The sequence below is a fragment of the Paramisgurnus dabryanus genome, chromosome 19, assembly GCF_030506205.2.
Source record: "Paramisgurnus dabryanus chromosome 19, PD_genome_1.1, whole genome shotgun sequence".
In the NCBI taxonomy this organism is placed as follows: Eukaryota; Metazoa; Chordata; class Actinopteri; order Cypriniformes; family Cobitidae; genus Paramisgurnus; species Paramisgurnus dabryanus.
This window is the reverse complement of record NC_133355.1, coordinates 33380749-33407172: the sequence shown is the minus strand read 5'-3', so window position 1 is coordinate 33407172 and position 26424 is coordinate 33380749. Positions and strand designations below refer to the sequence as shown.

Below are 26424 nucleotides of genomic sequence, written 5' to 3'. Positions count from 1 at the left end.
CGCATGTCTCTGACAAGACTGACATGAATGTTTCATAGTGTAGCAGCAACAAGAAGCAAAGCGAGAGACGGGCTCGTCCGGGATTTGAACCCGGGACCTCTCGCACCCAAAGCGAGAATCATACCCCTAGACCAACGAGCCAAGGCGTACTACCTTGTTGCTATGCCGCTGTGAAACATGTGACCACAACATAGTCACCATGTCCTCAGGCAGTTCCTGGGGATGGGCCTGTTGGGTCCTGCTACTCTGATTAGCCACAATGAGCCAACCTGCCCTAGTGTTGGGCTGGTGTCAAAATAAGCACTTATCGATATTAGTACATGTTAATTGCTTGAAATTTGAAATGGTGTGAAAGAACTTGACTGGTCTGCATAAATCCCAGACCTGTACCCAGCTGAACACCTTTGTTATGACTTACAGGCTCTGAGCCAAACACTCATCACCCAATCCTATCAATGATTTGTTCCCAGGGTCACAGTCATTTCTGCACAGAAAAAGCCCTTTTTGCAAAACTGCTGCAGCATAGATGGAAACAAAGTACTGTGACAAGGTCTGTATTGTGCAGCATTAATATTTGTTTTGTTTGGAAAAACTGGAATAGTTAAACATGTTAATTTATTCTTAACGCCATTTCAGCATCTATGGGTATATTCATGGCGAGAACTGGTTATTGGCAACGCCAGAAATGCAGGTTAGGTGAATTGGAGATGTCAAATTGCCCTTCCCTGGGTATGTGTCTGTGTATAGATCAAGGTGTGTATAGTTTTTGTACTGTGGAAGTAAACCCAATAACGCAGTGCCCAGAGTAATTCCACGTTGACTCAAGGGGAACATGTAAACTCCACACAGAATGGCCTCCTGACCCAGCCAGGGCTTGAACAGGAGACCTTCTTGCTGTGAGACAACAGTGCTCTGTTTGGGATGGCCACTGTGTTGCCCCAAACATCTTATTAGAAGGGGCATCCCAATACTTAGTGTACGTTGTAACGTCAAGTAACATCTAAGAAGCCATGTCTTTATCACATTTTCCAAGTGTTGATTTTAGATTGGGAGAAAATTCTGATGAATCATCCGTAAACTAAATTGGACACCATGCATCACTAGCCTGGTTCTATATTTAACTCTCATAGCTTCAGGCACATCAGGGTACCTACCCAGGCCCAGTAGACAGGATGCTTTGCCTTTCCTGGCCAGGAGGGAGTAGGACGAATAGCCTGGTTCATTTTTCATGTTGAGTCAATTGTGTTGCTTGAAATTAACTCATCGTTTGTTAAAACAGTAAGCCCTCTGGCAGAAAGCATAAAGGGATCGTCTAGGTGATTCCACACCCAGACCGCCTCGGACACGGTATCTACATGGAAATCCCAAAGGCAGAGGCGCCTCTGACGTCCCTCGTTGCCATTCCTCTACTGCCCGGATCGCCATACACAATGGTGTTGTGCGTTAAAGCTCCGAGAGACGAGTTTAGAGGTGGGCTCGTCCGGGATTTGAACCCGGGACCTCTCGCACCCTAAGCGACAATCATACCCCTAGACCAACGAGCCAATCGGGCAACCCCACCGGCCCCCTGGGAAACATTTTTCCAGCACGTAGCAGCCAGCTTCCAAAAAGCCAAAGCAGTCACGTTTTAGGCATAAGGGGAATTAGGTCAAATGGTAGAGCGCTCGCTTAGCATGCGAGAGGTAGCGGGATCGATGCCCGCATTCTCCACGTGGTTGACACTTGTTGCTAAATTCTCTGATGTTACAGACCCGCGGCGTGCCCTCTCTGGGTGCTTCTGTTGTTCACACTTGCAGAAAAGGGCTTCACTTTGGCTCCAGATTTTACATTTTGCCTCAAAAAGCCAACAGGTCCCAGTGTCGGTCCTCAGTATGGCACCTGAGCACACACACATGAACGTCTTCTATAAGGATGTTACTTCACAAAGCAACATGGAGCTTTACATTCCAAGAGCGTTTTATTGCCATTAAAAATTGGAATCACTTTCTTTCTATGTTCATTTGTCTTCCTGTCATTTCTGGTAAGGTATTTTTATTGCATTTCATTATCAGATTGTACATGTGAGCTGTGTGTTTCCTTTGGCCTGTACACATGAGCTGTGTGTTTTCTTTAGCCAAAACGTCGATGGATTTTTCATTTATCCTAAGGTTTCGTACATGTTTAATTTGCTTCCTTGTAATGTGCTTGGGTTGCTGAAATTTGGCACATTGTGTATTGTTGGCCCACCGTCAGGGTGAACAGAAAACAGTGCTCAATGTTGCTTGAATTAACTCCTTTTTCGTCTACAGCCTGAGTGCTCTGGTAGAAAGGCTTAAAGGGCGGGGGATTGTTTTGGGGGTAACAAACACTGTTCCCTTGCACACGGTTCTGCTTGGAAACCACAAAACATCCAATAGGTCCCACCGAGATTTGAACTCGGATCCCTGGATTCAGAGTCCAGAGTGCTAACCATTACACCATGGAACCACTGTTTGCTTTTGCACCTGACTCCCTGGGTCACGGAGAAAAGGACACTCGGACAGGCACTGTCAGGTAAGCCGCAGTGAGTCGGCTAAACAAAACCTTAAGAATTGCCCCTTATTGCCGAAACCCGGGATCGAACCAGGGACCTTTAGATCTTCAGTCTAACGCTCTCCCAACTGAGCTATTTCGGCCCCAACGGCTTATGTGGCAGAAATGTCCACGAGAAATCACACCATTAAAGCGGTCAGCCAGAGGAGGTAGAATAAAACGCTTGGCCCGTACGGGGATCGAACCCGCGACCTTGGCGTTATTAGCACCACGCTCTAACCAACTGAGCTAACCGGCCATGCATTTATATGTGGAACTGCGCATGTCTCTGACAAGACTGACATGAATGTTTCATAGTGTAGCAGCAACTAGAAGCAAAGCGAGAGACGGGCTCGTCCGGGATTTGAACCCGGGACCTCTCGCACCCAAAGCGAGAATCATACCCCTAGACCAACGAGCCAAGGCGTACTACCTTGTTGCTATGCCGCTGTGAAACATGTGACCACAACATAGTCACCATGTCCTCAGGCAGTTCCTGGGGATGGGCCTGTTGGGTCCTGCTACTCTGATTAGCCACAATGAGCCAACCTGCCCTAGTGTTGGGCTGGTGTCAAAATAAGCACTTATCGATATTAGTACATGTTAATTGCTTGAAATTTGAAATGGTGTGAAAGAACTTGACTGGTCTGCATAAATCCCAGACCTGTACCCAGCTGAACACCTTTGTTATGACTTACAGGCTCTGAGCCAAACACTCATCACCCAATCCTATCAATGATTTGTTCCCAGGGTCACAGTCATTTCTGCACAGAAAAAGCCCTTTTTGCAAAACTGCTGCAGCATAGATGGAAACAAAGTACTGTGACAAGGTCTGTATTGTGCAGCATTAATATTTGTTTTGTTTGGAAAAACTGGAATAGTTAAACATGTTAATTTATTCTTAACGCCATTTCAGCATCTATGGGTATATTCATGGCGAGAACTGGTTATTGGCAACGCCAGAAATGCAGGTTAGGTGAATTGGAGATGTCAAATTGCCCTTCCCTGGGTATGTGTCTGTGTATAGATCAAGGTGTGTATAGTTTTTGTACTGTGGAAGTAAACCCAATAACGCAGTGCCCAGAGTAATTCCACGTTGACTCAAGGGGAACATGTAAACTCCACACAGAATGGCCTCCTGACCCAGCCAGGGCTTGAACAGGAGACCTTCTTGCTGTGAGACAACAGTGCTCTGTTTGGGATGGCCACTGTGTTGCCCCAAACATCTTATTAGAAGGGGCATCCCAATACTTAATGTACGTTGTAACGTCAAGTAACATCTAAGAAGCCATGTCTTTATCACATTTTCCAAGTGTTGATTTTAGATTGGGAGAAAATTCTGATGAATCATCCGTAAACTAAATTGGACACCATGCATCACTAGCCTGGTTCTATATTTAACTCTCATAGCTTCAGGCACATCAGGGTACCTACCCAGGCCCAGTAGACAGGATGCTTTGCCTTTCCTGGCCAGGAGGGAGTAGGACGAATAGCCTGGTTCATTTTTCATGTTGAGTCAATTGTGTTGCTTGAAATTAACTCATCGTTTGTTAAAACAGCAAGCCCTCTGGCAGAAAGCATAAAGGGATCGTCTAGGTGATTCCACACCCAGACCGCCTCGGACACGGTATCTACATGGAAATCCCAAAGGCAGAGGCGCCTCTGACGTCCCTCGTTGACATTCCTCTACTGCCCGGATTGCCATACACAATGGTGTTGTGCGTTAAAGCTCCGAGAGACGAGTTTAGAGGTGGGCTCGTTCGGGATTTGAACCCGGGACCTCTCGCACCCTAAGCGAGAATCATACCCCTAGACCAACGAGCCAATTGGGCAACCCCACCGGCCCCCTGGGAAACATTTTTCCAGCACGTAGCAGCCAGCTTCCAAAAAGCCAAAGCTGTCACGCATTAGGCATAAGGGGAATTAGCTCAAATGGTAGAGCGCTCGCTTAGCATGCGAGAGGTAGCGGGATCGATGCCCGCATTCTCCACGTGGTTGACACTTGTTGCTAAATTCTCTGATGTTACAGACCCGCGGCGTGCCCTCTCTGGGTGCTTCTGTGGTTCACACTTGCAGAAAAGGGCTTCACTTTGGCTCCAGATTTTACATTTTGCCTCAAAAAGCCAACAGGTCCCAGTGTCGGTCCTCAGTATGGCACCTGAGCACACACACATGAACGTCTTCTATAAGGATGTTACTTCACAAAGCAACATGGAGCTTTACATTCCAAGAGCGTTTTATTGCCATTAAAAATTGGAATCACTTTCTTTCTATGTTCATTTGTCTTCCTGTCATTTCTGGTAAGGTATTTTTATTGCATTTCATTATCAGATTGTACATGTGAGCTGTGTGTTTCCTTTGGCCTGTACACATGAGCTGTGTGTTTTCTTTAGCCAAAACGTCGATGGATTTTTCATTTATCCTAAGGTTTCGTACATGTTTAATTTGCTTCCTTGTAATGTGCTTGTGGTTGCTGAAATTTGGCACATTGTGTATTGTTGGCCCACCGTCAGGGTGAACAGAAAACAGTGCTCAATGTTGCTTGAATTAACTCCTTTTTCGTCTACAGCCTGAGTGCTCTGGTAGAAAGGCTTAAAGGGCGGGGGATTGTTTTGGGGGTAAGAAACACTGTTCCCTTGCACACGGTTCTGCTTGGAAACCACAAAACCCAGAGTGCTAACCATTACACCATGGAACCACTGTTTGCTTTTGCACCTGACTCCCTGGGTCACGGAGAAAAGGACACTCGGACAGGCACTGTCAGGTAAGCCGCAGTGAGTCGGCTAAACAAAACCTTAAGAATTGCCCCTTATTGCCGAAACCCGGGATCGAACCAGGGACCTTTAGATCTTCAGTCTAATGCTCTCCCAACTGAGCTATTTCGGCCCCAACGGTTTATGTGGCAGAAATGTCCACGAGAAATCACACCATTAAAGCGGTCAGCCAGAGGAGGTAGAATAAAACGCTTGGCCCATACGGGGATCGAACCCGCGACCTTGGCGTTATTAGCACCACGCTCTAACCAACTGAGCTAACCGGCCATGCATTTATATGTGGAACTGCGCATGTCTCTGACAAGACTGACATGAATGTTTCATAGTGTAGCAGCAACAAGAAGCAAAGCGAGAGACGGGCTCGTCCGGGATTTGAACCCGGGACCTCTCGCACCCAAAGCGAGAATCATACCCCTAGACCAACGAGCCAAGGCGTACTACCTTGTTGCTATGCCGCTGTGAAACATGTGACCACAACATAGTCACCATGTCCTCAGGCAGTTCCTGGGGATGGGCCTGTTGGGTCCTGCTACTCTGATTAGCCACAATGAGCCAACCTGCCCTAGTGTTGGGCTGGTGTCAAAATAAGCACTTATCGATATTAGTACATGTTAATTGCTTGAAATTTGAAATGGTGTGAAAGAACTTGACTGGTCTGCATAAATCCCAGACCTGTACCCAGCTGAACACCTTTGTTATGACTTACAGGCTCTGAGCCAAACACTCATCACCCAATCCTATCAATGATTTGTTCCCAGGGTCACAGTCATTTCTGCACAGAAAAAGCCCTTTTTGCAAAACTGCTGCAGCATAGATGGAAACAAAGTACTGTGACAAGGTCTGTATTGTGCAGCATTAATATTTGTTTTGTTTGGAAAAACTGGAATAGTTAAACATGTTAATTTATTCTTAACGCCATTTCAGCATCTATGGGTATATTCATGGCGAGAACTGGTTATTGGCAACGCCAGAAATGCAGGTTAGGTGAATTGGAGATGTCAAATTGCCCTTCCCTGGGTATGTGTCTGTGTATAGATCAAGGTGTGTATAGTTTTTGTACTGTGGAAGTAAACCCAATAACGCAGTGCCCAGAGTAATTCCACGTTGACTCAAGGGGAACATGTAAACTCCACACAGAATGGCCTCCTGACCCAGCCAGGGCTTGAACAGGAGACCTTCTTGCTGTGAGACAACAGTGCTCTGTTTGGGATGGCCACTGTGTTGCCCCAAACATCTTATTAGAAGGGGCATCCCAATACTTAGTGTACGTTGTAACGTCAAGTAACATCTAAGAAGCCATGTCTTTATCACATTTTCCAAGTGTTGATTTTAGATTGGGAGAAAATTCTGATGAATCATCCGTAAACTAAATTGGACACCATGCATCACTAGCCTGGTTCTATATTTAACTCTCATAGCTTCAGGCACATCAGGGTACCTACCCAGGCCCAGTAGACAGGATGCTTTGCCTTTCCTGGCCAGGAGGGAGTAGGACGAATAGCCTGGTTCATTTTTCATGTTGAGTCAATTGTGTTGCTTGAAATTAACTCATCGTTTGTTAAAACAGTAAGCCCTCTGGCAGAAAGCATAAAGGGATCGTCTAGGTGATTCCACACCCAGACCGCCTCGGACACGGTATCTACATGGAAATCCCAAAGGCAGAGGCGCCTCTGACGTCCCTCGTTGCCATTCCTCTACTGCCCGGATCGCCATACACAATGGTGTTGTGCGTTAAAGCTCCGAGAGACGAGTTTAGAGGTGGGCTCGTCCGGGATTTGAACCCGGGACCTCTCGCACCCTAAGCGACAATCATACCCCTAGACCAACGAGCCAATCGGGCAACCCCACCGGCCCCCTGGGAAACATTTTTCCAGCACGTAGCAGCCAGCTTCCAAAAAGCCAAAGCAGTCACGTTTTAGGCATAAGGGGAATTAGGTCAAATGGTAGAGCGCTCGCTTAGCATGCGAGAGGTAGCGGGATCGATGCCCGCATTCTCCACGTGGTTGACACTTGTTGCTAAATTCTCTGATGTTACAGACCCGCGGCGTGCCCTCTCTGGGTGCTTCTGTTGTTCACACTTGCAGAAAAGGGCTTCACTTTGGCTCCAGATTTTACATTTTGCCTCAAAAAGCCAACAGGTCCCAGTGTCGGTCCTCAGTATGGCACCTGAGCACACACACATGAACGTCTTCTATAAGGATGTTACTTCACAAAGCAACATGGAGCTTTACATTCCAAGAGCGTTTTATTGCCATTAAAAATTGGAATCACTTTCTTTCTATGTTCATTTGTCTTCCTGTCATTTCTGGTAAGGTATTTTTATTGCATTTCATTATCAGATTGTACATGTGAGCTGTGTGTTTCCTTTGGCCTGTACACATGAGCTGTGTGTTTTCTTTAGCCAAAACGTCGATGGATTTTTCATTTATCCTAAGGTTTCGTACATGTTTAATTTGCTTCCTTGTAATGTGCTTGGGTTGCTGAAATTTGGCACATTGTGTATTGTTGGCCCACCGTCAGGGTGAACAGAAAACAGTGCTCAATGTTGCTTGAATTAACTCCTTTTTCGTCTACAGCCTGAGTGCTCTGGTAGAAAGGCTTAAAGGGCGGGGGATTGTTTTGGGGGTAACAAACACTGTTCCCTTGCACACGGTTCTGCTTGGAAACCACAAAACATCCAATAGGTCCCACCGAGATTTGAACTCGGATCCCTGGATTCAGAGTCCAGAGTGCTAACCATTACACCATGGAACCACTGTTTGCTTTTGCACCTGACTCCCTGGGTCACGGAGAAAAGGACACTCGGACAGGCACTGTCAGGTAAGCCGCAGTGAGTCGGCTAAACAAAACCTTAAGAATTGCCCCTTATTGCCGAAACCCGGGATCGAACCAGGGACCTTTAGATCTTCAGTCTAACGCTCTCCCAACTGAGCTATTTCGGCCCCAACGGCTTATGTGGCAGAAATGTCCACGAGAAATCACACCATTAAAGCGGTCAGCCAGAGGAGGTAGAATAAAACGCTTGGCCCGTACGGGGATCGAACCCGCGACCTTGGCGTTATTAGCACCACGCTCTAACCAACTGAGCTAACCGGCCACGCATTTATATGTGGAACTGCGCATGTCTCTGACAAGACTGACATGAATGTTTCATAGTGTAGCAGCAACTAGAAGCAAAGCGAGAGACGGGCTCGTCCGGGATTTGAACCCGGGACCTCTCGCACCCAAAGCGAGAATCATACCCCTAGACCAACGAGCCAAGGCGTACTACCTTGTTGCTATGCCGCTGTGAAACATGTGACCACAACATAGTCACCATGTCCTCAGGCAGTTCCTGGGGATGGGCCTGTTGGGTCCTGCTACTCTGATTAGCCACAATGAGCCAACCTGCCCTAGTGTTGGGCTGGTGTCAAAATAAGCACTTATCGATATTAGTACATGTTAATTGCTTGAAATTTGAAATGGTGTGAAAGAACTTGACTGGTCTGCATAAATCCCAGACCTGTACCCAGCTGAACACCTTTGTTATGACTTACAGGCTCTGAGCCAAACACTCATCACCCAATCCTATCAATGATTTGTTCCCAGGGTCACAGTCATTTCTGCACAGAAAAAGCCCTTTTTGCAAAACTGCTGCAGCATAGATGGAAACAAAGTACTGTGACAAGGTCTGTATTGTGCAGCATTAATATTTGTTTTGTTTGGAAAAACTGGAATAGTTAAACATGTTAATTTATTCTTAACGCCATTTCAGCATCTATGGGTATATTCATGGCGAGAACTGGTTATTGGCAACGCCAGAAATGCAGGTTAGGTGAATTGGAGATGTCAAATTGCCCTTCCCTGGGTATGTGTCTGTGTATAGATCAAGGTGTGTATAGTTTTTGTACTGTGGAAGTAAACCCAATAACGCAGTGCCCAGAGTAATTCCACGTTGACTCAAGGGGAACATGTAAACTCCACACAGAATGGCCTCCTGACCCAGCCAGGGCTTGAACAGGAGACCTTCTTGCTGTGAGACAACAGTGCTCTGTTTGGGATGGCCACTGTGTTGCCCCAAACATCTTATTAGAAGGGGCATCCCAATACTTAATGTACGTTGTAACGTCAAGTAACATCTAAGAAGCCATGTCTTTATCACATTTTCCAAGTGTTGATTTTAGATTGGGAGAAAATTCTGATGAATCATCCGTAAACTAAATTGGACACCATGCATCACTAGCCTGGTTCTATATTTAACTCTCATAGCTTCAGGCACATCAGGGTACCTACCCAGGCCCAGTAGACAGGATGCTTTGCCTTTCCTGGCCAGGAGGGAGTAGGACGAATAGCCTGGTTCATTTTTCATGTTGAGTCAATTGTGTTGCTTGAAATTAACTCATCGTTTGTTAAAACAGCAAGCCCTCTGGCAGAAAGCATAAAGGGATCGTCTAGGTGATTCCACACCCAGACCGCCTCGGACACGGTATCTACATGGAAATCCCAAAGGCAGAGGCGCCTCTGACGTCCCTCGTTGACATTCCTCTACTGCCCGGATTGCCATACACAATGGTGTTGTGCGTTAAAGCTCCGAGAGACGAGTTTAGAGGTGGGCTCGTTCGGGATTTGAACCCGGGACCTCTCGCACCCTAAGCGAGAATCATACCCCTAGACCAACGAGCCAATTGGGCAACCCCACCGGCCCCCTGGGAAACATTTTTCCAGCACGTAGCAGCCAGCTTCCAAAAAGCCAAAGCTGTCACGCTTTAGGCATAAGGGGAATTAGCTCAAATGGTAGAGCGCTCGCTTAGCATGCGAGAGGTAGCGGGATCGATGCCCGCATTCTCCACGTGGTTGACACTTGTTGCTAAATTCTCTGATGTTACAGACCCGCGGCGTGCCCTCTCTGGGTGCTTCTGTGGTTCACACTTGCAGAAAAGGGCTTCACTTTGGCTCCAGATTTTACATTTTGCCTCAAAAAGCCAACAGGTCCCAGTGTCGGTCCTCAGTATGGCACCTGAGCACACACACATGAACGTCTTCTATAAGGATGTTACTTCACAAAGCAACATGGAGCTTTACATTCCAAGAGCGTTTTATTGCCATTAAAAATTGGAATCACTTTCTTTCTATGTTCATTTGTCTTCCTGTCATTTCTGGTAAGGTATTTTTATTGCATTTCATTATCAGATTGTACATGTGAGCTGTGTGTTTCCTTTGGCCTGTACACATGAGCTGTGTGTTTTCTTTAGCCAAAACGTCGATGGATTTTTCATTTATCCTAAGGTTTCGTACATGTTTAATTTGCTTCCTTGTAATGTGCTTGTGGTTGCTGAAATTTGGCACATTGTGTATTGTTGGCCCACCGTCAGGGTGAACAGAAAACAGTGCTCAATGTTGCTTGAATTAACTCCTTTTTCGTCTACAGCCTGAGTGCTCTGGTAGAAAGGCTTAAAGGGCGGGGGATTGTTTTGGGGGTAAGAAACACTGTTCCCTTGCACACGGTTCTGCTTGGAAACCACAAAACCCAGAGTGCTAACCATTACACCATGGAACCACTGTTTGCTTTTGCACCTGACTCCCTGGGTCACGGAGAAAAGGACACTCGGACAGGCACTGTCAGGTAAGCCGCAGTGAGTCGGCTAAACAAAACCTTAAGAATTGCCCCTTATTGCCGAAACCCGGGATCGAACCAGGGACCTTTAGATCTTCAGTCTAATGCTCTCCCAACTGAGCTATTTCGGCCCCAACGGTTTATGTGGCAGAAATGTCCACGAGAAATCACACCATTAAAGCGGTCAGCCAGAGGAGGTAGAATAAAACGCTTGGCCCATACGGGGATCGAACCCGCGACCTTGGCGTTATTAGCACCACGCTCTAACCAACTGAGCTAACCGGCCATGCATTTATATGTGGAACTGCGCATGTCTCTGACAAGACTGACATGAATGTTTCATAGTGTAGCAGCAACAAGAAGCAAAGCGAGAGACGGGCTCGTCCGGGATTTGAACCCGGGACCTCTCGCACCCAAAGCGAGAATCATACCCCTAGACCAACGAGCCAAGGCGTACTACCTTGTTGCTATGCCGCTGTGAAACATGTGACCACAACATAGTCACCATGTCCTCAGGCAGTTCCTGGGGATGGGCCTGTTGGGTCCTGCTACTCTGATTAGCCACAATGAGCCAACCTGCCCTAGTGTTGGGCTGGTGTCAAAATAAGCACTTATCGATATTAGTACATGTTAATTGCTTGAAATTTGAAATGGTGTGAAAGAACTTGACTGGTCTGCATAAATCCCAGACCTGTACCCAGCTGAACACCTTTGTTATGACTTACAGGCTCTGAGCCAAACACTCATCACCCAATCCTATCAATGATTTGTTCCCAGGGTCACAGTCATTTCTGCACAGAAAAAGCCCTTTTTGCAAAACTGCTGCAGCATAGATGGAAACAAAGTACTGTGACAAGGTCTGTATTGTGCAGCATTAATATTTGTTTTGTTTGGAAAAACTGGAATAGTTAAACATGTTAATTTATTCTTAACGCCATTTCAGCATCTATGGGTATATTCATGGCGAGAACTGGTTATTGGCAACGCCAGAAATGCAGGTTAGGTGAATTGGAGATGTCAAATTGCCCTTCCCTGGGTATGTGTCTGTGTATAGATCAAGGTGTGTATAGTTTTTGTACTGTGGAAGTAAACCCAATAACGCAGTGCCCAGAGTAATTCCACGTTGACTCAAGGGGAACATGTAAACTCCACACAGAATGGCCTCCTGACCCAGCCAGGGCTTGAACAGGAGACCTTCTTGCTGTGAGACAACAGTGCTCTGTTTGGGATGGCCACTGTGTTGCCCCAAACATCTTATTAGAAGGGGCATCCCAATACTTAGTGTACGTTGTAACGTCAAGTAACATCTAAGAAGCCATGTCTTTATCACATTTTCCAAGTGTTGATTTTAGATTGGGAGAAAATTCTGATGAATCATCCGTAAACTAAATTGGACACCATGCATCACTAGCCTGGTTCTATATTTAACTCTCATAGCTTCAGGCACATCAGGGTACCTACCCAGGCCCAGTAGACAGGATGCTTTGCCTTTCCTGGCCAGGAGGGAGTAGGACGAATAGCCTGGTTCATTTTTCATGTTGAGTCAATTGTGTTGCTTGAAATTAACTCATCGTTTGTTAAAACAGTAAGCCCTCTGGCAGAAAGCATAAAGGGATCGTCTAGGTGATTCCACACCCAGACCGCCTCGGACACGGTATCTACATGGAAATCCCAAAGGCAGAGGCGCCTCTGACGTCCCTCGTTGCCATTCCTCTACTGCCCGGATCGCCATACACAATGGTGTTGTGCGTTAAAGCTCCGAGAGACGAGTTTAGAGGTGGGCTCGTCCGGGATTTGAACCCGGGACCTCTCGCACCCTAAGCGACAATCATACCCCTAGACCAACGAGCCAATCGGGCAACCCCACCGGCCCCCTGGGAAACATTTTTCCAGCACGTAGCAGCCAGCTTCCAAAAAGCCAAAGCAGTCACGTTTTAGGCATAAGGGGAATTAGGTCAAATGGTAGAGCGCTCGCTTAGCATGCGAGAGGTAGCGGGATCGATGCCCGCATTCTCCACGTGGTTGACACTTGTTGCTAAATTCTCTGATGTTACAGACCCGCGGCGTGCCCTCTCTGGGTGCTTCTGTTGTTCACACTTGCAGAAAAGGGCTTCACTTTGGCTCCAGATTTTACATTTTGCCTCAAAAAGCCAACAGGTCCCAGTGTCGGTCCTCAGTATGGCACCTGAGCACACACACATGAACGTCTTCTATAAGGATGTTACTTCACAAAGCAACATGGAGCTTTACATTCCAAGAGCGTTTTATTGCCATTAAAAATTGGAATCACTTTCTTTCTATGTTCATTTGTCTTCCTGTCATTTCTGGTAAGGTATTTTTATTGCATTTCATTATCAGATTGTACATGTGAGCTGTGTGTTTCCTTTGGCCTGTACACATGAGCTGTGTGTTTTCTTTAGCCAAAACGTCGATGGATTTTTCATTTATCCTAAGGTTTCGTACATGTTTAATTTGCTTCCTTGTAATGTGCTTGGGTTGCTGAAATTTGGCACATTGTGTATTGTTGGCCCACCGTCAGGGTGAACAGAAAACAGTGCTCAATGTTGCTTGAATTAACTCCTTTTTCGTCTACAGCCTGAGTGCTCTGGTAGAAAGGCTTAAAGGGCGGGGGATTGTTTTGGGGGTAACAAACACTGTTCCCTTGCACACGGTTCTGCTTGGAAACCACAAAACATCCAATAGGTCCCACCGAGATTTGAACTCGGATCCCTGGATTCAGAGTCCAGAGTGCTAACCATTACACCATGGAACCACTGTTTGCTTTTGCACCTGACTCCCTGGGTCACGGAGAAAAGGACACTCGGACAGGCACTGTCAGGTAAGCCGCAGTGAGTCGGCTAAACAAAACCTTAAGAATTGCCCCTTATTGCCGAAACCCGGGATCGAACCAGGGACCTTTAGATCTTCAGTCTAACGCTCTCCCAACTGAGCTATTTCGGCCCCAACGGCTTATGTGGCAGAAATGTCCACGAGAAATCACACCATTAAAGCGGTCAGCCAGAGGAGGTAGAATAAAACGCTTGGCCCGTACGGGGATCGAACCCGCGACCTTGGCGTTATTAGCACCACGCTCTAACCAACTGAGCTAACCGGCCACGCATTTATATGTGGAACTGCGCATGTCTCTGACAAGACTGACATGAATGTTTCATAGTGTAGCAGCAACTAGAAGCAAAGCGAGAGACGGGCTCGTCCGGGATTTGAACCCGGGACCTCTCGCACCCAAAGCGAGAATCATACCCCTAGACCAACGAGCCAAGGCGTACTACCTTGTTGCTATGCCGCTGTGAAACATGTGACCACAACATAGTCACCATGTCCTCAGGCAGTTCCTGGGGATGGGCCTGTTGGGTCCTGCTACTCTGATTAGCCACAATGAGCCAACCTGCCCTAGTGTTGGGCTGGTGTCAAAATAAGCACTTATCGATATTAGTACATGTTAATTGCTTGAAATTTGAAATGGTGTGAAAGAACTTGACTGGTCTGCATAAATCCCAGACCTGTACCCAGCTGAACACCTTTGTTATGACTTACAGGCTCTGAGCCAAACACTCATCACCCAATCCTATCAATGATTTGTTCCCAGGGTCACAGTCATTTCTGCACAGAAAAAGCCCTTTTTGCAAAACTGCTGCAGCATAGATGGAAACAAAGTACTGTGACAAGGTCTGTATTGTGCAGCATTAATATTTGTTTTGTTTGGAAAAACTGGAATAGTTAAACATGTTAATTTATTCTTAACGCCATTTCAGCATCTATGGGTATATTCATGGCGAGAACTGGTTATTGGCAACGCCAGAAATGCAGGTTAGGTGAATTGGAGATGTCAAATTGCCCTTCCCTGGGTATGTGTCTGTGTATAGATCAAGGTGTGTATAGTTTTTGTACTGTGGAAGTAAACCCAATAACGCAGTGCCCAGAGTAATTCCACGTTGACTCAAGGGGAACATGTAAACTCCACACAGAATGGCCTCCTGACCCAGCCAGGGCTTGAACAGGAGACCTTCTTGCTGTGAGACAACAGTGCTCTGTTTGGGATGGCCACTGTGTTGCCCCAAACATCTTATTAGAAGGGGCATCCCAATACTTAATGTACGTTGTAACGTCAAGTAACATCTAAGAAGCCATGTCTTTATCACATTTTCCAAGTGTTGATTTTAGATTGGGAGAAAATTCTGATGAATCATCCGTAAACTAAATTGGACACCATGCATCACTAGCCTGGTTCTATATTTAACTCTCATAGCTTCAGGCACATCAGGGTACCTACCCAGGCCCAGTAGACAGGATGCTTTGCCTTTCCTGGCCAGGAGGGAGTAGGACGAATAGCCTGGTTCATTTTTCATGTTGAGTCAATTGTGTTGCTTGAAATTAACTCATCGTTTGTTAAAACAGCAAGCCCTCTGGCAGAAAGCATAAAGGGATCGTCTAGGTGATTCCACACCCAGACCGCCTCGGACACGGTATCTACATGGAAATCCCAAAGGCAGAGGCGCCTCTGACGTCCCTCGTTGACATTCCTCTACTGCCCGGATTGCCATACACAATGGTGTTGTGCGTTAAAGCTCCGAGAGACGAGTTTAGAGGTGGGCTCGTTCGGGATTTGAACCCGGGACCTCTCGCACCCTAAGCGAGAATCATACCCCTAGACCAACGAGCCAATTGGGCAACCCCACCGGCCCCCTGGGAAACATTTTTCCAGCACGTAGCAGCCAGCTTCCAAAAAGCCAAAGCTGTCACGCTTTAGGCATAAGGGGAATTAGCTCAAATGGTAGAGCGCTCGCTTAGCATGCGAGAGGTAGCGGGATCGATGCCCGCATTCTCCACGTGGTTGACACTTGTTGCTAAATTCTCTGATGTTACAGACCCGCGGCGTGCCCTCTCTGGGTGCTTCTGTGGTTCACACTTGCAGAAAAGGGCTTCACTTTGGCTCCAGATTTTACATTTTGCCTCAAAAAGCCAACAGGTCCCAGTGTCGGTCCTCAGTATGGCACCTGAGCACACACACATGAACGTCTTCTATAAGGATGTTACTTCACAAAGCAACATGGAGCTTTACATTCCAAGAGCGTTTTATTGCCATTAAAAATTGGAATCACTTTCTTTCTATGTTCATTTGTCTTCCTGTCATTTCTGGTAAGGTATTTTTATTGCATTTCATTATCAGATTGTACATGTGAGCTGTGTGTTTCCTTTGGCCTGTACACATGAGCTGTGTGTTTTCTTTAGCCAAAACGTCGATGGATTTTTCATTTATCCTAAGGTTTCGTACATGTTTAATTTGCTTCCTTGTAATGTGCTTGTGGTTGCTGAAATTTGGCACATTGTGTATTGTTGGCCCACCGTCAGGGTGAACAGAAAACAGTGCTCAATGTTGCTTGAATTAACTCCTTTTTCGTCTACAGCCTGAGTGCTCTGGTAGAAAGGCTTAAAGGGCGGGGGATTGTTTTGGGGGTAAGAAACACTGTTCCCTTGCACACGGTTCTGCTTGGAAACCACAAAACCCAGAGTGCTAACCATTACACCATGGAACCACTGTTTGCTTTTGCACCTGACTCCCTGGGTCACGGAGAAAAGGACACTCGGACAGGCACTGTCAGGTAAGCCGCAGTGAGTCGGCTAAACAAAACCTTAAGAATTGCCCCTTATTGCCGAAACCCGGGATCGAACCAGGGACCTTTAGATCTTCAGTCTAATGCTCTCCCAACTGAGCTATTTCGGCCCCAACGGTTTATGTGGCAGAAATGTCCACGAGAAATCACACCATTAAAGCGGTCAGCCAGAGGAGGTAGAATAAAACGCTTGGCCCATACGGGGATCGAACCCGCGACCTTGGCGTTATTAGCACCACGCTCTAACCAACTGAGCTAACCGGCCATGCATTTATATGTGGAACTGCGCATGTCTCTGACAAGACTGACATGAATGTTTCATAGTGTAGCAGCAACAAGAAGCAAAGCGAGAGACGGGCTCGTCCGGGATTTGAACCCGGGACCTCTCGCACCCAAAGCGAGAATCATACCCCTAGACCAACGAGCCAAGGCGTACTACCTTGTTGCTATGCCGCTGTGAAACATGTGACCACAACATAGTCACCATGTCCTCAGGCAGTTCCTGGGGATGGGCCTGTTGGGTCCTGCTACTCTGATTAGCCACAATGAGCCAACCTGCCCTAGTGTTGGGCTGGTGTCAAAATAAGCACTTATCGATATTAGTACATGTTAATTGCTTGAAATTTGAAATGGTGTGAAAGAACTTGACTGGTCTGCATAAATCCCAGACCTGTACCCAGCTGAACACCTTTGTTATGACTTACAGGCTCTGAGCCAAACACTCATCACCCAATCCTATCAATGATTTGTTCCCAGGGTCACAGTCATTTCTGCACAGAAAAAGCCCTTTTTGCAAAACTGCTGCAGCATAGATGGAAACAAAGTACTGTGACAAGGTCTGTATTGTGCAGCATTAATATTTGTTTTGTTTGGAAAAACTGGAATAGTTAAACATGTTAATTTATTCTTAACGCCATTTCAGCATCTATGGGTATATTCATGGCGAGAACTGGTTATTGGCAACGCCAGAAATGCAGGTTAGGTGAATTGGAGATGTCAAATTGCCCTTCCCTGGGTATGTGTCTGTGTATAGATCAAGGTGTGTATAGTTTTTGTACTGTGGAAGTAAACCCAATAACGCAGTGCCCAGAGTAATTCCACGTTGACTCAAGGGGAACATGTAAACTCCACACAGAATGGCCTCCTGACCCAGCCAGGGCTTGAACAGGAGACCTTCTTGCTGTGAGACAACAGTGCTCTGTTTGGGATGGCCACTGTGTTGCCCCAAACATCTTATTAGAAGGGGCATCCCAATACTTAGTGTACGTTGTAACGTCAAGTAACATCTAAGAAGCCATGTCTTTATCACATTTTCCAAGTGTTGATTTTAGATTGGGAGAAAATTCTGATGAATCATCCGTAAACTAAATTGGACACCATGCATCACTAGCCTGGTTCTATATTTAACTCTCATAGCTTCAGGCACATCAGGGTACCTACCCAGGCCCAGTAGACAGGATGCTTTGCCTTTCCTGGCCAGGAGGGAGTAGGACGAATAGCCTGGTTCATTTTTCATGTTGAGTCAATTGTGTTGCTTGAAATTAACTCATCGTTTGTTAAAACAGCAAGCCCTCTGGCAGAAAGCATAAAGGGATCGTCTAGGTGATTCCACACCCAGACCGCCTCGGACACGGTATCTACATGGAAATCCCAAAGGCAGAGGCGCCTCTGACGTCCCTCGTTGCCATTCCTCTACTGCCCGGATTGCCATACACAATGGTGTTGTGCGTTAAAGCTCCGAGAGACGAGTTTAGAGGTGGGCTCGTCCGGGATTTGAACCCGGGACCTCTCGCACCCTAAGCGAGAATCATACCCCTAGACCAACGAGCCAATCGGGCAACCCCACCGGCCCCCTGGGAAACATTTTTCCAGCACGTAGCAGCCAGCTTCCAAAAAGCCAAAGCAGTCACGTGTTAGGCATAAGGGGAATTAGGTCAAATGGTAGAGCGCTCGCTTAGCATGCGAGAGGTAGCGGGATCGATGCCCGCATTCTCCACGTGGTTGACACTTGTTGCTAAATTCTCTGATGTTACAGACCCGCGGCGTGCCCTCTCTGGGTGCTTCTGTTGTTCACACTTGCAGAAAAGGGCTTCACTTTGGCTCCAGATTTTACATTTTGCCTCAAAAAGCCAACAGGTCCCAGTGTCGGTCCTCAGTATGGCACTTGAGCACACACACATGAACGTCTTCTATAAGGATGTTACTTCACAAAGCAACATGGAGCTTTACATTCCAAGAGCGTTTTATTGCCATTAAAAATTGGAATCACTTTCTTTCTATGTTCATTTGTCTTCCTGTCATTTCTGGTAAGGTATTTTTATTGCATTTCATTATCAGATTGTACATGTGAGCTGTGTGTTTCCTTTGGCCTGTACACATGAGCTGTGTGTTTTCTTTAGCCAAAACATCGATGGATTTTTCATTTATCCTAAGGTTTCGTACATGTTTAATTTGCTTCCTTGTAATGTGCTTGTGGTTGCTGAAATTTGGCACATTGTGTATTGTTGGCCCACCGTCAGGGTGAACAGAAAACAGTGCTCAATGTTGCTTGAATTAACTCCTTTTTCGTCTACAGCCTGAGTGCTCTGGTAGAAAGGCTTAAAGGGCGGGGGATTGTTTTGGGGGTAACAAACACTGTTCCCGGGGTAACAAACACTGTTCCCTTGGACACGGTTCTGCTTGGAAACCACAAAACATCCAATAGGTCCCACCGAGATTTGAACTCGGATCGCTGGATTCAGAGTCCAGAGTGCTAACCATTACACCATGGAACCACAGTTTGCTTTTGCACCTGACTCCCTGGGTCACGGAGAAAAGGACACTCGGACAGGGACTGTCAGGTAAGCCGCAGTGAGTCGGCTAAACAAAACCTTAAGAATTGCCCCTTATTGCCGAAACCCGGGATCGAACCAGGGACCTTTAGATCTTCAGTCTAACGCTCTCCCAACTGAGCTATTTCGGCCCCAACGGCTTATGTGGCAGAAATGTCCATGAGAAATCACACCATTAAAGCGGTCAGCCAGAGGAGGTAGAATAAAACGCTTGGCCCGTACGGGGATTGAACCCGCGACCTTGGCGTTATTAGCACCACGCTCTAACCAACTGAGCTAACCGGCCACGCGTTTACACGTGGAACTGCGCATGTCTCTGACAAGACTGACATGAATGTTTCATAGTGTAGCAGCAACAAGAAGCAAAGCGAGAGACGGGCTCGTCCGGGATTTGAACCCGGGACCTCTCGCACCCAAAGCGAGAATCATACCCCTAGACCAACGAGCCAAGGCGTACTACCTCGTTGCTATGCCGCTGTGAAACATGTGACCACAACATAGTCACCATGTCCTCAGGCAGTTCCTGGGGATGGGCCTGTTGGGTCCTGCTACTCTGATTAGCCACAATGAGCCAACCTGCCTTAGTGTTGGGCTGGTGTCAAAATAAGCACTTGTCGATATTAGTACATGTTAATTGCTTGAAATTTGAAATGGTGTGAAAGAACTTGACTGGTCTGAATAAATCCCAGACCTGTACCCAGCTGAACACCTTTGTTTTGACTTACAGGCTCTGAGCCAAACACTCATCACCCAATCCTATCAATGATTTGTTCCCATGGTCACAGTCATTTCTGCACAGAAAAAGCCCTTTTTGCAAAACTGCTGCAGCATAGATGGAAACAAAGTACTGTGACAAGGTCTGTATTGTACAGCATTAATATTTGTTTTGTTTGGAAAAACTGGAATAGTTAAACATGTTAATTTATTCTTAACGCCATTTCAGCATCTATGGGTATATTCATGGCGAGAACTGGTTATTGGCAACGCCAGAAATGCAGGTTAGGTGATTGGAGATGTCAAATTGCCCTTCCCTCGGTATGTGTCTATGTATAGATCAAGGTGTGTATAGTTTTTGTACTGTGGAAGGAAACCCAATAACGCAGTGCCCAGAGTAATTCCACGTTGACTCAAGGGGAACATGTAAACTCCACACAGAATGGCCTCCTGACCCAGCCAGGGCTTGAACAGGAGACCTTCTTGCTGTGAGACAACAGTGCTCTGTTTGGGATGGCCACTGTGTTGCCCCAAACATCTTTATTAGAAGGGGCATCCCAATACTTAGTGTACGTTGTAACGTCAAGTAACATCTAAGAAGCCATGTCTTTATCACATTTTCCAAGTGTTGATTTTAGATTGGGAGAAAATTCTGATGAATCATCCGTAAACTAAATTGGACACCATGCATCACTAGCCTGGTTCTATATTTAACTCTCATAGCTTCAGGCACATCAGGGTACCTACCCAGGCCCAGTAGACAGGATGCTTTGCCTTTCCTGGCCAGGAGGGAGTAGGACAAATAGCCTGGTTCATTTTTCATGTTGAGTCAATTGTGTTGCTTGAAATTAACTCATCGTTTGTTAAAACAGCAAGCCCTCTGGCAGAAAGCATAAAGGGATCGTCTAGGTGATTCCACACCCAGACCGCCTCGGACACGGTATCTACATGGAAATCCCAAAGGCAGAGGCGCCTCTGACGTCCCTCGTTGACATTCCTCTACTGCCCGGATTGCCATACACAATGGTGTTGAGCGTTAAAGCTCCGAGAGACGAGTTTAGAGGTGGGCTCGTTCGGGATTTGAACCCGGGACATCTCGCACCCTAAGCGAGAATCATACCCCTAGACCAACGAGCCAATCGGGCAACCCCACCGGCCCCCTGGGAAACATTTTTCCAGCACGTAGCAGCCAGCTTCCAAAAAGCCAAAGCAGTCACGTGTTAGGCATAAGGGGAATTAGGTCAAATGGTAGAGCGCTCGCTTAGCATGCGAGAGGTAGCGGGATCGTTGCCCGCATTCTCCACGTGGTTGACACTTGTTGCTAAATTCTCTGATGTTACAGACCCGCGGCGTGCCCTCTCTGTGGGTGCTTCTGCCGTTCACACTTGCAGAAAAGGGCTTCACTTTGGCTCCAGATTTTACATTTTGCCTCAAAAAGCCAACAGGTCCCAGTGTCGGTCCTCAGTATGGCACCTGAGCACACACATGAACGTCTTCTATAAGGATGTTACTTCACAAAGCAACATGGAGCTTTACATTCCAAGAGCGTTTTATTGCCATTAAAAATTGGAATCACTTTCTTTCTATGTTCATTTGTCTTCCTGTCATTTCTGGTAAGGTATTTTTATTGCATTTCATTATCAGATTGTACATGTGAGCTGTGTGTTTCCTTTGGCCTGTACACATGAGCTGTGTGTTTTCTTTAGCCAAAACGTCGATGGATTTTTCATTTATCCTAAGGTTTCGTACATGTTTAATTTGCTTCCTTGTAATGTGCTTGTGGTTGCTGAAATTTGGCACATTGTGTATTGTTGGCCCACCGTCAGGGTGAACAGAAAACAGTGCTCAATGTTGCTTGAATTAACTCCTTTTTCGTCTACAGCCTGAGTGCTCTGGTAGAAAGGCTTAAAGGGCGGGGGATTGTTTTGGGGGTAACAAACACTGTTCCCGGGGTAACAAACACTGTTCCCTTGGACACGGTTCTGCTTGGAAACCACAAAACATCCAATAGGTCCCACCGAGATTTGAACTCGGATCGCTGGATTCAGAGTCCAGAGTGCTAACCATTACACCATGGAACCACAGTTTGCTTTTGCACCTGACTCCCTGGGTCACGGAGAAAAGGACACTCGGACAGGGACTGTCAGGTAAGCCGCAGTGAGTCGGCTAAACAAAACCTTAAGAATTGCCCCTTATTGCCGAAACCCGGGATCGAACCAGGGACCTTTAGATCTTCAGTCTAACGCTCTCCCAACTGAGCTATTTCGGCCCCAACGGCTTATGTGGCAGAAATGTCCATGAAAAATCACACCATTAAAGCGGTCAGCCAGAGGAGGTAGAATAAAACGCTTGGCCCGTACGGGGATTGAACCCGCGACCTTGGCGTTATTAGCACCACGCTCTAACCAACTGAGCTAACCGGCCACGCGTTTACACGTGGAACTGCGCATGTCTCTGACAAGACTGACATGAATGTTTCATAGTGTAGCAGCAACAAGAAGCAAAGCGAGAGACGGGCTCGTCCGGGATTTGAACCCGGGACCTCTCGCACCCAAAGCGAGAATCATACCCCTAGACCAACGAGCCAAGGCGTACTACCTCGTTGCTATGCCGCTGTGAAACATGTGACCACAACATAGTCACCATGTCCTCAGGCAGTTCCTGGGGATGGGCCTGTTGGGTCCTGCTACTCTGATTAGCCACAATGAGCCAACCTGCCTTAGTGTTGGGCTGGTGTCAAAATAAGCACTTGTCGATATTAGTACATGTTAATTGCTTGAAATTTGAAATGGTGTGAAAGAACTTGACTGGTCTGAATAAATCCCAGACCTGTACCCAGCTGAACACCTTTGTTTTGACTTACAGGCTCTGAGCCAAACACTCATCACCCAATCCTATCAATGATTTGTTCCCATGGTCACAGTCATTTCTGCACAGAAAAAGCCCTTTTTGCAAAACTGCTGCAGCATAGATGGAAACAAAGTACTGTGACAAGGTCTGTATTGTACAGCATTAATATTTGTTTTGTTTGGAAAAACTGGAATAGTTAAACATGTTAATTTATTCTTAACGCCATTTCAGCATCTATGGGTATATTCATGGCGAGAACTGGTTATTGGCAACGCCAGAAATGCAGGTTAGGTGATTGGAGATGTCAAATTGCCCTTCCCTCGGTATGTGTCTATGTATAGATCAAGGTGTGTATAGTTTTTGTACTGTGGAAGGAAACCCAATAACGCAGTGCCCAGAGTAATTCCACGTTGACTCAAGGGGAACATGTAAACTCCACACAGAATGGCCTCCTGACCCAGCCAGGGCTTGAACAGGAGACCTTCTTGCTGTGAGACAACAGTGCTCTGTTTGGGATGGCCACTGTGTTGCCCCAAACATCTTTATTAGAAGGGGCATCCCAATACTTAGTGTACGTTGTAACGTCAAGTAACATCTAAGAAGCCATGTCTTTATCACATTTTCCAAGTGTTGATTTTAGATTGGGAGAAAATTCTGATGAATCATCCGTAAACTAAATTGGACACCATGCATCACTAGCCTGGTTCTATATTTAACTCTCATAGCTTCAGGCACATCAGGGTACCTACCCAGGCCCAGTAGACAGGATGCTTTGCCTTTCCTGGCCAGGAGGGAGTAGGACGAATAGCCTGGTTCATTTTTCATGTTGAGTCAATTGTGTTGCTTGAAATTAACTCATCGTTTGTTAAAACAGCAAGCCCTCTGGCAGAAAGCATAAAGGGATCGTCTAGGTGATTCCACACCCAGACCGCCTCGGACACGGTATCTACATGGAAATCCCAAAGGCAGAGGCGCCTCTGACGTCCCTCGTTGACATTCCTCTACTGCCCGGATTGCCATACACAATGGTGTTGAGCGTTAAAGCTCCGAGAGACGAGTTTAGAGGTGGGCTCGTCCGGGATTTGAACCCGGGACCTCTCGCACCCTAAGCGAGAATCATACCCCTAGACCAACGAGCCAATCGGGCAACCCCACCGGCCCCCTGGGAAACATTTTTCCAGCACGTAGCAGCCAGCTTCCAAAAAGCCAAAGCAGTCACGTGTTAGGCATAAGGGGAATTAGGTCAAATGGTAGAGCGCTCGCTTAGCATGCGAGAGGTAGCGGGATCGATGCCCGCATTCTCCACGTGGTTGACACTTGTTGCTAAATTCTCTGATGTTACAGACCCGCGGCGTGCCCTCTCTGGGTGCTTCTGTTGTTCACACTTGCAGAAAAGGGCTTCACTTTGGCTCCAGATTTTACATTTTGCCTCAAAAAGCCAACAGGTCCCAGTGTCGGTCCTCAGTATGGCACCTGAGCACACACACATGAACGTCTTCTATAAGGATGTTACTTCACAAAGCAACATGGAGCTTTACATTCCAAGAGCGTTTTATTGCCATTAAAAATTGGAATCACTTTCTTTCTATGTTCATTTGTCTTCCTGTCATTTCTGGTAAGGTATTTTTATTGCATTTCATTATCAGATAGCCAAAACATCGATGGATTTTTCATTTATCCTAAGGTTTCGTACATGTTTAATTTGCTTCCTTGTAATGTGCTTGTGGTTGCTGAAATTTGGCACATTGTGTATTGTTGGCCCACCGTCAGGGTGAACAGAAAACAGTGCTCAATGTTGCTTGAATTAACTCCTTTTTCGTCTACAGCCTGAGTGCTCTGGTAGAAAGGCTTAAAGGGCGGGGGATTGTTTTGGGGGTAACAAACACTGTTCCCGGGGTAACAAACACTGTTCCCTTGGACACGGTTCTGCTTGGAAACCACAAAACATCCAATAGGTCCCACCGAGATTTGAACTCGGATCGCTGGATTCAGAGTCCAGAGTGCTAACCATTACACCATGGAACCACAGTTTGCTTTTGCACCTGACTCCCTGGGTCACAGAGAAAAGGACACTCGGACAGGGACTGTCAGGTAAGCCGCAGTGAGTCGGCTAAACAAAACCTTAAGAATTGCCCCTTATTGCCCCTTATTGCCGAAACCCGGGATCGAACCAGGGACCTTTAGATCTTCAGTCTAACGCTCTCCCAACTGAGCTATTTCGGCCCCAACGGCTTATGTGGCAGAAATGTCCATGAAAAATCACACCATTAAAGCGGTCAGCCAGAGGAGGTAGAATAAAACGCATGGCCCGTACGGGGATTGAACCCGCGACCTTGGCGTTATTAGCACCACGCTCTAACCAACTGAGCTAACCGGCCACGCGTTTACACGTGGAACTGCGCATGTCTCTGACAAGACTGACATGAATGTTTCATAGTGTAGCAGCAACAAGAAGCAAAGCGAGAGACGGGCTCGTCCGGGATTTGAACCCGGGACCTCTCGCACCCAAAGCGAGAATCATACCCCTAGACCAACGAGCCAAGGCGTACTACCTCGTTGCTATGCCGCTGTGAAACATGTGACCACAACATAGTCACCATGTCCTCAGGCAGTTCCTGGGGATGGGCCTGTTGGGTCCTGCTACTCTGATTAGCCACAATGAGCCAACCTGCCTTAGTGTTGGGCTGGTGTCAAAATAAGCACTTGTCGATATTAGTACATGTTAATTGCTTGAAATTTGAAATGGTGTGAAAGAACTTGACTGGTCTGAATAAATCCCAGACCTGTACCCAGCTGAACACCTTTGTTTTGACTTACAGGCTCTGAGCCAAACACTCATCACCCAATCCTATCAATGATTTGTTCCCATGGTCACAGTCATTTCTGCACAGAAAAAGCCCTTTTTGCAAAACTGCTGCAGCATAGATGGAAACAAAGTACTGTGACAAGGTCTGTATTGTACAGCATTAATATTTGTTTTGTTTGGAAAAACTGGAATAGTTAAACATGTTAATTTATTCTTAACGCCATTTCAGCATCTATGGGTATATTCATGGCGAGAACTGGTTATTGGCAACGCCAGAAATGCAGGTTAGGTGATTGGAGATGTCAAATTGCCCTTCCCTCGGTATGTGTCTATGTATAGATCAAGGTGTGTATAGTTTTTGTACTGTGGAAGGAAACCCAATAACGCAGTGCCCAGAGTAATTCCACGTTGACTCAAGGGGAACATGTAAACTCCACACAGAATGGCCTCCTGACCCAGCCAGGGCTTGAACAGGAGACCTTCTTGCTGTGAGACAACAGTGCTCTGTTTGGGATGGCCACTGTGTTGCCCCAAACATCTTTATTAGAAGGGGCATCCCAATACTTAGTGTACGTTGTAACGTCAAGTAACATCTAAGAAGCCATGTCTTTATCACATTTTCCAAGTGTTGATTTTAGATTGGGAGAAAATTCTGATGAATCATCCGTAAACT

At 46.6% G+C, this 26424-nt stretch overlaps 46 non-coding genes across 46 annotated transcripts; 3 read left to right on the top strand and 43 right to left on the bottom strand.

Annotated features, from left to right (window-relative positions):
* Nucleotides 1-69: 69 nt before the first annotated feature.
* Nucleotides 70-141, bottom strand: trnap-ugg (transfer RNA proline (anticodon UGG)). Its single transcript has one exon. It is a non-coding gene; the product is annotated as a tRNA-Pro (tRNA).
* Nucleotides 142-1472: 1331 nt separating this feature from the next.
* trnap-agg (transfer RNA proline (anticodon AGG)) lies at nucleotides 1473-1544 on the bottom strand. Its single transcript has one exon. It is a non-coding gene; the product is annotated as a tRNA-Pro (tRNA).
* Nucleotides 1545-2394: 850 nt separating this feature from the next.
* On the bottom strand, nucleotides 2395-2466 carry trnaq-cug (transfer RNA glutamine (anticodon CUG)). Its single transcript has one exon. It is a non-coding gene; the product is annotated as a tRNA-Gln (tRNA).
* A 115-nt stretch (nucleotides 2467-2581) lies between these two features.
* Nucleotides 2582-2654, bottom strand: trnaf-gaa (transfer RNA phenylalanine (anticodon GAA)). The gene has a single exon. It is a non-coding gene; the product is annotated as a tRNA-Phe (tRNA).
* Nucleotides 2655-2735: 81 nt separating this feature from the next.
* On the bottom strand, nucleotides 2736-2809 carry trnai-aau (transfer RNA isoleucine (anticodon AAU)). Its single transcript has one exon. It is a non-coding gene; the product is annotated as a tRNA-Ile (tRNA).
* A 90-nt stretch (nucleotides 2810-2899) lies between these two features.
* trnap-ugg (transfer RNA proline (anticodon UGG)) lies at nucleotides 2900-2971 on the bottom strand. Its single transcript has one exon. It is a non-coding gene; the product is annotated as a tRNA-Pro (tRNA).
* A 1331-nt stretch (nucleotides 2972-4302) lies between these two features.
* Nucleotides 4303-4374, bottom strand: trnap-agg (transfer RNA proline (anticodon AGG)). Its single transcript has one exon. It is a non-coding gene; the product is annotated as a tRNA-Pro (tRNA).
* A 93-nt stretch (nucleotides 4375-4467) lies between these two features.
* Nucleotides 4468-4540, top strand: trnaa-agc (transfer RNA alanine (anticodon AGC)). The gene has a single exon. It is a non-coding gene; the product is annotated as a tRNA-Ala (tRNA).
* Nucleotides 4541-5363: 823 nt separating this feature from the next.
* trnaf-gaa (transfer RNA phenylalanine (anticodon GAA)) lies at nucleotides 5364-5436 on the bottom strand. Its single transcript has one exon. It is a non-coding gene; the product is annotated as a tRNA-Phe (tRNA).
* An 81-nt stretch (nucleotides 5437-5517) lies between these two features.
* On the bottom strand, nucleotides 5518-5591 carry trnai-aau (transfer RNA isoleucine (anticodon AAU)). Its single transcript has one exon. It is a non-coding gene; the product is annotated as a tRNA-Ile (tRNA).
* Nucleotides 5592-5681: 90 nt separating this feature from the next.
* On the bottom strand, nucleotides 5682-5753 carry trnap-ugg (transfer RNA proline (anticodon UGG)). The gene has a single exon. It is a non-coding gene; the product is annotated as a tRNA-Pro (tRNA).
* A 1331-nt stretch (nucleotides 5754-7084) lies between these two features.
* trnap-agg (transfer RNA proline (anticodon AGG)) lies at nucleotides 7085-7156 on the bottom strand. Its single transcript has one exon. It is a non-coding gene; the product is annotated as a tRNA-Pro (tRNA).
* Nucleotides 7157-8006: 850 nt separating this feature from the next.
* On the bottom strand, nucleotides 8007-8078 carry trnaq-cug (transfer RNA glutamine (anticodon CUG)). Its single transcript has one exon. It is a non-coding gene; the product is annotated as a tRNA-Gln (tRNA).
* A 115-nt stretch (nucleotides 8079-8193) lies between these two features.
* trnaf-gaa (transfer RNA phenylalanine (anticodon GAA)) lies at nucleotides 8194-8266 on the bottom strand. Its single transcript has one exon. It is a non-coding gene; the product is annotated as a tRNA-Phe (tRNA).
* An 81-nt stretch (nucleotides 8267-8347) lies between these two features.
* Nucleotides 8348-8421, bottom strand: trnai-aau (transfer RNA isoleucine (anticodon AAU)). The gene has a single exon. It is a non-coding gene; the product is annotated as a tRNA-Ile (tRNA).
* Nucleotides 8422-8511: 90 nt separating this feature from the next.
* On the bottom strand, nucleotides 8512-8583 carry trnap-ugg (transfer RNA proline (anticodon UGG)). The gene has a single exon. It is a non-coding gene; the product is annotated as a tRNA-Pro (tRNA).
* Nucleotides 8584-9914: 1331 nt separating this feature from the next.
* Nucleotides 9915-9986, bottom strand: trnap-agg (transfer RNA proline (anticodon AGG)). The gene has a single exon. It is a non-coding gene; the product is annotated as a tRNA-Pro (tRNA).
* Nucleotides 9987-10079: 93 nt separating this feature from the next.
* On the top strand, nucleotides 10080-10152 carry trnaa-agc (transfer RNA alanine (anticodon AGC)). Its single transcript has one exon. It is a non-coding gene; the product is annotated as a tRNA-Ala (tRNA).
* An 823-nt stretch (nucleotides 10153-10975) lies between these two features.
* Nucleotides 10976-11048, bottom strand: trnaf-gaa (transfer RNA phenylalanine (anticodon GAA)). Its single transcript has one exon. It is a non-coding gene; the product is annotated as a tRNA-Phe (tRNA).
* An 81-nt stretch (nucleotides 11049-11129) lies between these two features.
* Nucleotides 11130-11203, bottom strand: trnai-aau (transfer RNA isoleucine (anticodon AAU)). The gene has a single exon. It is a non-coding gene; the product is annotated as a tRNA-Ile (tRNA).
* A 90-nt stretch (nucleotides 11204-11293) lies between these two features.
* Nucleotides 11294-11365, bottom strand: trnap-ugg (transfer RNA proline (anticodon UGG)). The gene has a single exon. It is a non-coding gene; the product is annotated as a tRNA-Pro (tRNA).
* Nucleotides 11366-12696: 1331 nt separating this feature from the next.
* Nucleotides 12697-12768, bottom strand: trnap-agg (transfer RNA proline (anticodon AGG)). The gene has a single exon. It is a non-coding gene; the product is annotated as a tRNA-Pro (tRNA).
* Nucleotides 12769-13618: 850 nt separating this feature from the next.
* trnaq-cug (transfer RNA glutamine (anticodon CUG)) lies at nucleotides 13619-13690 on the bottom strand. Its single transcript has one exon. It is a non-coding gene; the product is annotated as a tRNA-Gln (tRNA).
* Nucleotides 13691-13805: 115 nt separating this feature from the next.
* Nucleotides 13806-13878, bottom strand: trnaf-gaa (transfer RNA phenylalanine (anticodon GAA)). The gene has a single exon. It is a non-coding gene; the product is annotated as a tRNA-Phe (tRNA).
* Nucleotides 13879-13959: 81 nt separating this feature from the next.
* Nucleotides 13960-14033, bottom strand: trnai-aau (transfer RNA isoleucine (anticodon AAU)). The gene has a single exon. It is a non-coding gene; the product is annotated as a tRNA-Ile (tRNA).
* A 90-nt stretch (nucleotides 14034-14123) lies between these two features.
* trnap-ugg (transfer RNA proline (anticodon UGG)) lies at nucleotides 14124-14195 on the bottom strand. The gene has a single exon. It is a non-coding gene; the product is annotated as a tRNA-Pro (tRNA).
* A 1331-nt stretch (nucleotides 14196-15526) lies between these two features.
* On the bottom strand, nucleotides 15527-15598 carry trnap-agg (transfer RNA proline (anticodon AGG)). Its single transcript has one exon. It is a non-coding gene; the product is annotated as a tRNA-Pro (tRNA).
* Nucleotides 15599-15691: 93 nt separating this feature from the next.
* trnaa-agc (transfer RNA alanine (anticodon AGC)) lies at nucleotides 15692-15764 on the top strand. Its single transcript has one exon. It is a non-coding gene; the product is annotated as a tRNA-Ala (tRNA).
* Nucleotides 15765-16587: 823 nt separating this feature from the next.
* trnaf-gaa (transfer RNA phenylalanine (anticodon GAA)) lies at nucleotides 16588-16660 on the bottom strand. The gene has a single exon. It is a non-coding gene; the product is annotated as a tRNA-Phe (tRNA).
* An 81-nt stretch (nucleotides 16661-16741) lies between these two features.
* trnai-aau (transfer RNA isoleucine (anticodon AAU)) lies at nucleotides 16742-16815 on the bottom strand. The gene has a single exon. It is a non-coding gene; the product is annotated as a tRNA-Ile (tRNA).
* Nucleotides 16816-16905: 90 nt separating this feature from the next.
* On the bottom strand, nucleotides 16906-16977 carry trnap-ugg (transfer RNA proline (anticodon UGG)). Its single transcript has one exon. It is a non-coding gene; the product is annotated as a tRNA-Pro (tRNA).
* A 1331-nt stretch (nucleotides 16978-18308) lies between these two features.
* trnap-agg (transfer RNA proline (anticodon AGG)) lies at nucleotides 18309-18380 on the bottom strand. The gene has a single exon. It is a non-coding gene; the product is annotated as a tRNA-Pro (tRNA).
* An 872-nt stretch (nucleotides 18381-19252) lies between these two features.
* On the bottom strand, nucleotides 19253-19324 carry trnaq-cug (transfer RNA glutamine (anticodon CUG)). The gene has a single exon. It is a non-coding gene; the product is annotated as a tRNA-Gln (tRNA).
* Nucleotides 19325-19439: 115 nt separating this feature from the next.
* Nucleotides 19440-19512, bottom strand: trnaf-gaa (transfer RNA phenylalanine (anticodon GAA)). Its single transcript has one exon. It is a non-coding gene; the product is annotated as a tRNA-Phe (tRNA).
* Nucleotides 19513-19593: 81 nt separating this feature from the next.
* Nucleotides 19594-19667, bottom strand: trnai-aau (transfer RNA isoleucine (anticodon AAU)). Its single transcript has one exon. It is a non-coding gene; the product is annotated as a tRNA-Ile (tRNA).
* A 90-nt stretch (nucleotides 19668-19757) lies between these two features.
* trnap-ugg (transfer RNA proline (anticodon UGG)) lies at nucleotides 19758-19829 on the bottom strand. The gene has a single exon. It is a non-coding gene; the product is annotated as a tRNA-Pro (tRNA).
* Nucleotides 19830-21160: 1331 nt separating this feature from the next.
* Nucleotides 21161-21232, bottom strand: trnap-agg (transfer RNA proline (anticodon AGG)). The gene has a single exon. It is a non-coding gene; the product is annotated as a tRNA-Pro (tRNA).
* An 872-nt stretch (nucleotides 21233-22104) lies between these two features.
* Nucleotides 22105-22176, bottom strand: trnaq-cug (transfer RNA glutamine (anticodon CUG)). The gene has a single exon. It is a non-coding gene; the product is annotated as a tRNA-Gln (tRNA).
* Nucleotides 22177-22291: 115 nt separating this feature from the next.
* trnaf-gaa (transfer RNA phenylalanine (anticodon GAA)) lies at nucleotides 22292-22364 on the bottom strand. The gene has a single exon. It is a non-coding gene; the product is annotated as a tRNA-Phe (tRNA).
* An 81-nt stretch (nucleotides 22365-22445) lies between these two features.
* On the bottom strand, nucleotides 22446-22519 carry trnai-aau (transfer RNA isoleucine (anticodon AAU)). The gene has a single exon. It is a non-coding gene; the product is annotated as a tRNA-Ile (tRNA).
* A 90-nt stretch (nucleotides 22520-22609) lies between these two features.
* Nucleotides 22610-22681, bottom strand: trnap-ugg (transfer RNA proline (anticodon UGG)). The gene has a single exon. It is a non-coding gene; the product is annotated as a tRNA-Pro (tRNA).
* Nucleotides 22682-24012: 1331 nt separating this feature from the next.
* Nucleotides 24013-24084, bottom strand: trnap-agg (transfer RNA proline (anticodon AGG)). Its single transcript has one exon. It is a non-coding gene; the product is annotated as a tRNA-Pro (tRNA).
* An 814-nt stretch (nucleotides 24085-24898) lies between these two features.
* trnaq-cug (transfer RNA glutamine (anticodon CUG)) lies at nucleotides 24899-24970 on the bottom strand. The gene has a single exon. It is a non-coding gene; the product is annotated as a tRNA-Gln (tRNA).
* Nucleotides 24971-25095: 125 nt separating this feature from the next.
* On the bottom strand, nucleotides 25096-25168 carry trnaf-gaa (transfer RNA phenylalanine (anticodon GAA)). The gene has a single exon. It is a non-coding gene; the product is annotated as a tRNA-Phe (tRNA).
* An 81-nt stretch (nucleotides 25169-25249) lies between these two features.
* Nucleotides 25250-25323, bottom strand: trnai-aau (transfer RNA isoleucine (anticodon AAU)). The gene has a single exon. It is a non-coding gene; the product is annotated as a tRNA-Ile (tRNA).
* A 90-nt stretch (nucleotides 25324-25413) lies between these two features.
* trnap-ugg (transfer RNA proline (anticodon UGG)) lies at nucleotides 25414-25485 on the bottom strand. The gene has a single exon. It is a non-coding gene; the product is annotated as a tRNA-Pro (tRNA).
* Between the last annotated feature and the right edge of the window lie 939 nt (nucleotides 25486-26424).